This window comes from Podarcis gaigeae (assembly GCF_964106915.1).
Source record: "Podarcis gaigeae genome assembly, chromosome: 13".
Taxonomy (NCBI): Eukaryota; Metazoa; Chordata; class Lepidosauria; order Squamata; family Lacertidae; genus Podarcis; species Podarcis gaigeae.
This window is the reverse complement of record NC_139689.1, coordinates 30,638,375-30,647,487: the sequence shown is the minus strand read 5'-3', so window position 1 is coordinate 30,647,487 and position 9,113 is coordinate 30,638,375. Positions and strand designations below refer to the sequence as shown.

Genomic DNA, 9,113 nt, shown 5'->3' with positions numbered 1-9,113 from the left:
GTAGGTAAAATGCTTTCCATATCAATTTTGCAGATTCCTGCCAGCTCATGAATGTTGTATATTTTCTTGTTGTCTCAGTAGCTTGAAATCATGATTTCGAGCCCCACATTGGGCAAAAGCTTCCTGCATTGCAGGGGGTTGGACTAGATGACCCCCATGGTCCCTTCCAACTCTGCGATTCTGCTGTTCTGTGACATCACGACTTCCTTGAACCCAGTGGCAAAACTATTGATTTCAATACACCCAGGGCTTCAGCTGCTATGTTGTAGTTATTACAGTAGCAGGGATGAAGGTATCTTAAGTATAACAGTTACTTTATGATCTACGTGCCTATATTATTCTTATTTAATTTATTACTTGTGTTTCATCCTAAGCTCCCAGGGCAGGTTGCAACATCACAACACAATATTAAAAACTGTTTCAAACAACTTAACCATTGCAGAAATAAGGTGAGTCCAATATACACCTCAAAAGCCAGGGCAAAGAGATACATCTTCAGCATTTGCTAGAAGCTGTATAAAGAAGGTGCCAGACACAAGGAGTTTCGCAATTTAGGTCACAGCCGCCCCTGAGCATCTGAAGGTGGAAGAAATACCAAGATGGCTGCCTCTGCCGGTCTTAGGACGCAAGAGAGTCTCTAGGTATTTGGGGAAAGAGACATTTAGGGCTTTGCACACTAATATGCGCACCTTACACTGGGCCTGGAAACCACATGGTCTGTTGTTATCGTATTAACAATTGGAAATATCTGCTTTACAGTCAATCAAATGATTCTAAAAAGGGCTACAAGCTTGAAGCCAACCTTGTGCTCAAATATCACATGTAATGACGACACTGATCCAAAAAGCTGGAATCCTGGCCCTAGTACTCCATCATCCCATTTCAGCTACAGAAACTCTGTGCACAAGGTTATAAGCAACAACAAAAAAGAATGATAATGGATTTTAACGGCTTTTTAAATGTATTGCCTGGTGAATTTGGCTCTTGGCTACAAAAGTTCACGCTACAGTAAACAAGCCATTAGAGGGCCACCATGTGTCCTCGTCTTGCTTCAAAAGCGACACTGGCCAGAATTTTAGAGGGATATTTCAAGGTGGCTTTCTTCCACTTTTTATGTCACATTAACCTCCCAAAGCGGCATATTCCAGACTGAGGTTACAATTCTACACACATGCACACGGAGGAGCAAACCTTCATGAACTCCGTGGGGCTTACTTCTAAGTAGGCATGTCTAAGGTTGCCCTGTAAATACCATTCCTGGCATCACCTCACTTGTGAAAGCATTCATTTCCATGTAAATCAGGATGGGGAGTTTGTGTGGCATTACCTAACAATAATTCCCAGCACCCCTTTACCATTGGCCATGCTGGCTGGGAGTGATGGGAACGCCATTAGACCAATTTCTATTACACATTACATTAAAAGCAGAATGGCAAAATACCCAAACCTAGAGATCATGGTTATCCTTAGACAGCTAAGGAGGCTTTAGACAAGTGTTCCTTGAAGAGATAATTGTTCCTCGAGGTAACTAGGAATGCCTACTTTCAAAACTGAGTTTCAAAATCTGACATATGAGAGGACTGTGGTTCAAAGATGGAGAAGAAAAATATTCCTGGGTGCATAGTGGCCTTTGATCGTACCTAAAATAAGCATTTGGGTCCTGGCCATAGTCCTTTTTTATCGTAATGCTTGCTTATTTACCAGGAAAGAGCAGTATCTTTTTATTCACTTACCTAGGACAGCATAACTTTTCGTGAAAAAAGGTGAAGAAAAAGCCATGATTCAAACCCATAACCTCCTGTATTCCTAGCAGACACCAGAGAGATTCATAATATTTTTCTGTCAAAGCAGAGGTATGTCATGTGTATTCTTACTGCCATGGAAACTCAAAACAGCATCTTAGATAAGGCTAAGTTTCTTTCATTACTGCAGACTTCAAACTATTTTGTCATTAGAAAGCTTAAAAAGAAACTAATCCTGAAGAGGCATTTAAGTAAAACAATAACTGTGACCTTATGATGAAATTAGGTTGTGTGTTTTTAAGATTTCCAGGGCACTGCAGAGTGTCAAGATATCTTTGAGGATCCAGTTCAGTGTCTTCTTTATGTAGGTCTTCATCTGTAGCATGTAATTTTACTGGAGTGTCAACAGTTGCCTTATTACATACGGCATGCAAAGGCGGGGAAAATGACACAGCAAGTGTCAATGCTCCATTTAATTAACTTCCAACTTTTAGCAACATACAAAGCAAGCATTTCTACTGCTGGTTCTTGTGCTAGATCTTAAAATAAGTATGTCAGCTGTTAATGTTTAATCTTCATAAATTCTGATCTAGAATTGTTAATATTTGTTTACTTGGCATTATGAATGTAAAACTGATTTATTATTGCCCTGTGCGCCTTTCTTTCTTTCTTTCTTTCTTTCTTTCTTTCTCTCTCTCTCTCTCTCTCTCTCTCTCTCTCTCTCTCTCTCTCTTTTTGGTTGATACTTAATTTTTACTTTTTACACTTGAATTTCAAAAAGAAAACTAAAAACTAATTTTTGAGCATTAAAAAACAAGATGGGGATATGAATTTACCAAAGTAAATGATACCATGATGATACGGATAATAAAAGTGAGCCTGGCAAATCTTCTTTTCTTCTTCTTCTTTGGCGATCACTCAAGCCAAGTAAAATTGTGTTCCATAAACACAGTTTTAACAATGAGTCCATCAGTGACTGTGGAGGCCAATTCTGGATCCACACGTCCTTCCACAGTGGGGACATCGGTTTCTGAGCGGGAGTTGATCATGGTGTGGATTTGCCAGGCATGCCTTCCTCTTAGCACATTTCTCCCTTGCATCCTGAGTTCGAGCGTCTTCAAAGCCCATGACACCTTTGGTAAAGGCTGTTCTCCAACTGGAGAACTCGCAGGCCAGTGTTTCCCTGTTGTCAGTGTTTATACTACATTTTTTTAGATTTGCCTTGAGACAGTCTTTAAACCTCTTTTGCTGACCACCAGCATTACCAGCTTTCCATTTTTAAGTTCGGAATAGAGTAGTTGCTTTGGGAGACGATAATCAGGCATCCACACAACATGACCAGTCCAATGAAGCTGATGTTGAAGAATCATTGCTTCAACACTAGTGATCTTTGCTTCTTCCAGTACAATGATATTAGTTCACCTCTCCTCCCAAGTGATGCGTAAAATTTTTTGGAGACACCGTTGATGGAATCTTTTGAGGAGTTGGAGATGGCGTTTATAAGTGGTCCATGTTTCACAAGCATATAGTAAGATTGGTAGTACAATAGCTTTGTAAACAAGCATTTTGGTTTCCCTGCGAATGTCTCGGTCTCCACTCTGCATTTCAATTGGGAGAAAGCTGAACTCGCAGATCTCAGGCGATGCTGGATTTCAGCATCAATGTTGGCCCTTGTGGAAAGATAACTGCCTAGTTAGGAGAAGTGATTGACATTTTCCAACATTACACCATTGAGTTGGATTTGTGGCGCTGCAGAGGGGTTATTTTGTAGTTGTTGGAGCAGCACTTTGGTTTTGGGGATGTTGAGTGATAAGGCAAGCTTTTCATAAGCTTCTGCCAAGATATTCAGGATGGTTTGGAGGTCATCCTCTGATCATGCGCACACTACGTTGTCATTAGCATACTGAAGCTCTATGACGGAAGTTACGGTAACCTTACTCTTTGCTTTCAGCCTGCTCAGATTGAAGAGCTTTCCATCTGTTCGATATATGATTTCTACTCCGGTGGGGAGTTTCCCTTCAACAAAGTGTAGGGTCATGGCAATGAAAATAATGAGCCTGGCAAATATAAACTCGGTGTCATGTGGATCTTCCTAACACAGAATACAGCGGTCGATGGTTACTATTCACATTCGAGGGTCAACCATTGTAGATGCTGAGTCACATTAATTGCCCTTCCAGCAATTCAGCACATCTTATAATAAAAAATAATAAAATATCAAAAAAATAAAGGCAGTAAAAATAAACTTGCAGAAACAGCAGAACCCAGCCTTTCCAAATAAAAAGACTTTCATGTGCCAGCACAAACTATGCAATGAGGGAGCAAGTCTGATCTCCGGGGGGAGAGGGGGAGGCAAAGCTTCCCAGAGTAGAGGCCAATCAGTGAAGCTTAGTCCATTATGGGAAATGGGGCATTGCCGCACCAACTTCAGTCTGCTGTCAGCCTTGCTACTTACAACAAATCCGGAGGTGGCTGTACTAGTCACTGACTGTGGATCCACCTGCCTGCTTTCAGCGCCACCAGTCACCATGGACACCAGCCACCACTGGTGCCACTGCAGCAAAGGCCCTGCACTGCACCCTATCAGACAATCTACTAATAGTAAATGGTGGAACGTGGGCTCAGAAGAAGGCTGTTTCTCCAAAATGGCTGTTTTTCTTGTTAAAAAAACAAGGAAAAGCATATGGGAGAAGGCGCTCACAAAAGTAAGCCATTTGGGGCTTTAAATGTGAGACCCAGCACTTTGAATTAAGCAGCCACTATTACTGTGTTGAAACTGAAGTAATACAATCTCTCTGTCATTCCAGAGATGGGTCTAGACTGAAATAGGTTTCATCCTGGCTGCCCAAGTTGCAAATCCATTTCCAAAGGAAAGGGGGGAAACAGTCCCGCAGCAAAGAACTTTCTCAAATAACCTTGAGAAGCCGAATTTGCCTGTATGTTAACTGTTTTCAGAATATATTGATTGAAAGATTAAAAAAAAAAAATCCTGCAGGTAGCCATTGGTCAATTAGGGGGGTGGGATCCTAACCCCACAGTATAGCTATGACTTTCTGATTCAAAGGCAGAACCGGTGCTTTTTTTTCCCCTAGGAAAAATGTGCCGGAACTCACCATGAACGCCTCCCTTGTACTCTAAGAATAGGAATATGGCCCACCAGAGAGGTGCCAGAAATGAGTCCCGGCTGGGGGGAAACCCCTAGCATTGTGCAGGAATCTGAAACCCAACAGTTTAAGATGGTGCGAGTTTGTCTGTAAGGGATTAATGTGTAGGATGAATGTACAGAGTGCCTCAAGGTATAAGTGATCCTTGAGTCCATCCAAGCTCTGAGTCATACAGGACTTTCAAGAAAAGCCCATAATTAAGGGCAGCAAAACATTGGGCTCCTGTTTAAAAATGTGGTCATTTATTTCCCATCTTTGGTTTTGCCAAGACCCACCTACTCACTGATGGCCCAGTCCAGCAATTAAGGGCAGAAGGCAGCAAAGCTCAATTATTGCTCAAGGATAATATACATGACACACAACACCAAATGTTATGCAAGCTCTGCCACAGATACAATAAGTCGGCGCTACCCATCATGTCACTGCCAACAGTGATTATCTTTCTTTCTATCTCATAGCATAACAATCTTGCACCTGAAATGAAAGTAGCACACATTTGCAACAAAACTACAAAAAGAACAAGTAAAACAACCAGATAAAAGCAATTGCATAGCTGTTCACTGAACTGTTTACAACAGGATTAGCAAACCAAACAAAAACGCTCCCATTCAGGGGTAAATGCAATTGCCCAAATCCCTTATTAAAATTAATTATTTTGTTTAGCTGTACATATCCCAAGTCTCGATTTCATATCCCCCCCTTTCTCTATTCAGACATGCCAAAACACAGATGACAGGTTGTTTTGATATAAATACATACAATGTCACATCTTCATTGGAATGATAGGCTTAGGGTGCTAATCTGACTTCAAAGTATACAATCCAGTGTGTTTATACTGGTGGTAGAGAGGAAAACACCTTTTGGGAACTACCTGACACTTGGCTGTTTCTCCAGACAACATAAATTTATTTTAAAATATATAATAGCCTAGGAAATTTCTTCTTAGCTTTGCATTTCATCTAAGCTTTTATTTATTAATTTTTAAGCTTAGCTCTTCTCATTCTAAAGACTCAGGGAGAAAAAATAACATTTTCAAAACAAATATATAGTTGCATGCCACTCCAATCTCCGAACGGTGTGAGATTCCAGGGGTTCCAGGCACCCTTACCCAGGGTCCGTGTTTCCTTTTGGAAATGAGGCATAGCGGAGACTGTGGTATCTTCATAATATATGGCTTATTTGTGCATATATATATATATATATATATACAACCTGAGCCTATGATGGAGGGGCTCACTGCATAAACACCGCAAAAGGAACTTGTTTCTCCCGTAGCTGTAGTCTTGGATCACAGCAGAAAGCAAACATTGTGCTCTGCCTTTGCCTTTTACAGCCTGCAACCTTTTTTTCCTTTTGGATCACTTCACAGTCAAGTTTACACTCTGTTTCAAAACTCTGGCCTTCTAACTATCTAGAGCTGGAGGAGGGGGCGTCACCCATTTTCCATCTGGCACAGACTCCCCTCTCTTGCTATCTTAGCGATCCATCACCTTCCCCTTTGTTTTCTCTTAATGGCTCATCTCCCATGTGATTACCTCATAAGAAAGCTAGTCTGGCTTATATTTTAACTCTTGATAGATCCAGGGGTTCAGGAGGCTTGATTAATTTCTAACATTTACTGGGTCCAGGAATTTAGGGGAGACTGGCACCCCGAAACCCATACCAATATTTGCAGATAAAACAGGCATATTAGATAATATCAGATACTGAAAACTAGACTGTCAGGAAGAAGTTCCTCATGTGCATCTAGTCTTCTGATAACAGGGATTTATTTTTTTTACTTGCAAGAGCAATCCCACAAATGGCTGCCCACAGTTGAAAGTAGTACAAGCAAGAGTCACCGCCTTAGTGAAAACTATGGTGTGGAAAACAAGCTAGATCAAAATTGGTTATCTTAGAGGGCCATTATCCTCTCGTCACTTTGGGGCATGGGTGAGGAACATGTGGGCCTCCAGATGTTGTTGGCCTACAATTCCCATCATGCCTGATCTTTAGCCATGCTGACTGGAGCCGATGGGAGTTGGAGTCCAACAACTAGAGGGCCACAGAGGGATGATACAGATGAGAATGAAATTTGCATGTCATGCGTAGCTGCATATATCATGCCTATTTTGTTGGCATCCATCGGTCTTGAGACAATGGAAGAATGAGCCACTAGAGAGTTACAGCCCCTGCTGTTCCTGTAGAGACCAATATGAGAGAGACAAGTTTTATGGCAGCGGGGACAGATGAAGGCATCCAGTTTTGCTGTTACAAATACACCATGGCATACAGATGCAGATTTAGAAATAATTTGAAGTCTTATAATATTTGATAAAAGGATGCAATATTTCAACAAAATCGTCTACATCATTTGAATTATTCAATGCATGTAATCTCTTTGTTAATTTCTCTGGTGCAGCAATAGACCATCCATTCTGTTTCCAACTGGAGATACACAGATGTTTCAATCATTTCCAATTCTGTGCCACTAGTAGACGTGCCACTGCAAAAGAAAAACAATTAGTTCTTTACAACAAAGCCAGATTGCCGTTCTTTTAAAATCCAAAACTTGTGGTACATTCCACGTTGACCCGCAATATAGCTTATTTCTGTAAATACCTTCTGCCACAAAGGCTTATAGGTTCTCATAGATGTGACTCTCCTGACTAGGATACATCTGTTGGGCCAGGAATGGAAAGCCCTAATTTTACATCCCACAAACTGATTAGGACCACAAACATTTAAGCATTAAAATCTTTTTCCTTACTCGGGGGAGACAGGACTGCTTATGAAGGTCTTCTTAGAATACTTTTTAAAATTAGGAAAATGAGCTTAACACACATTAATCTCTTGCCCTGTGGGAGGCACAAATACCATTTAAGCCCTTGCTTTCAGATCACACCATGCGGTAACCTCTCAATATCCCTGTCTGTACACAAAACTCTATTATATTAAGTTACAGATAGGTAGCCGTGTTGGTCTGCCATAGTCAAAACAAAATAAAAAAATTCCTTCTAGTAGCACCTTAAAGACCAACTAAGTTAGTTCTAGGTATGAGCTTTCGTGTGCATGCACACTGTGTATCTGAAGAAGTGTGCATGCACACGAAAGCTCATACCTAAAACTAACTTAGTTGGTCTTTAAGGTGCTACTAGAAGGATTTTTTATTTATTTATTTATTTTGTCTATTATATTAAAACATAGATGACTAAGCTAGACAGCACAAAAGCAAAAATAAGAATACAACACAAAGATACATCCCATCTGCAGGTAGCAAACCTTTCTCTTCAAATTCTTGAAATAAGCTAATGTGTGGAAATGTTGGCTTGCTTTGCTTCTGCCCTTTTGAAACAGAAATCTAAACTAGTCGCTAGAATTACATCAATAGGTTTATTGCTACGCTTTTGAGTATATGAAATTGCTGTTCCCCCAGGAGTAAATTTGCGAAAGGCCTCTTTTAAGACTTAGAGCTTGTCGCCATTGAAGGTTGCAAAAATAAGTGGACCGAAGCCGTATTTTCACCTTCCAATATGCAGTAACAAATAGTTATCAATTGAGATAATCAGGATTTTGCTGTGGCTGTGACTGAACAGCAATGTGTCTACCCCTAAACAAAAGACAGGAGCTTAAGCTGCCTTACTCAGATCTTAATCCTTCACGAGAGAGAGGGGTTTAAACATCGAAGAGAGATTGCCAATATATTTCATTATCCCCGGGGGTGGGGGGTTGTGCCTGGACAAATAGCCTTAGGAAAGCTTTGAATAAGAGGACATTGCCCATCCTGCAGGTCAGAAGTAGCTCAGAGGGCGGTTGGAGATAGCATCAAAATAGAAAGAGGAGAAAGCCCTCGCTGCGTTACTTTCCGTTTGTTTCTGGTTGCAGAAATCCTGACATTTCTGATTCGACTTCTACCGAAACTCTCCCACCTTCCCCGCATAAAAGAACCGGAGGACGAGCCCTGCGCACAGACCTGCTTAAACTCTACGCTCACTCCCTCTGCGTCACGTCGTCGCGTAGCCCTCACGTGACCCGGCGCGCGACTCCTTGCCTACCAACCGCTTCAAGCAGGCAGTTTCGGGAAATGTAATTTCTACATTGCATTCGCAGTTTCGCAACAATCCGCTGGCAGCGTCCTTTTAAGTAGAGAGGGAGATGACTGGGTGCAAATGTCTTCACAAATTGGGATGTTTTTGTTTTTAATTCGAAAGTGGGCAATGGGAAGGGT

The 9,113-nt window shown here is 41.2% G+C and overlaps 1 long non-coding RNA gene across 1 annotated transcript; it reads right to left on the bottom strand.

Annotated features, from left to right (window-relative positions):
* Positions 1-6,062: 6,062 nt before the first annotated feature.
* LOC310829873 lies at positions 6,063-8,960 on the bottom strand. The gene is made up of 2 exons (XR_014557391.1): positions 8,859-8,960; positions 6,063-7,391 (listed from the first exon to the last, which is right to left on the bottom strand). It is a non-coding gene; the product is annotated as an uncharacterized lncRNA (long non-coding RNA).
* Positions 8,961-9,113: the final 153 nt, after the last annotated feature.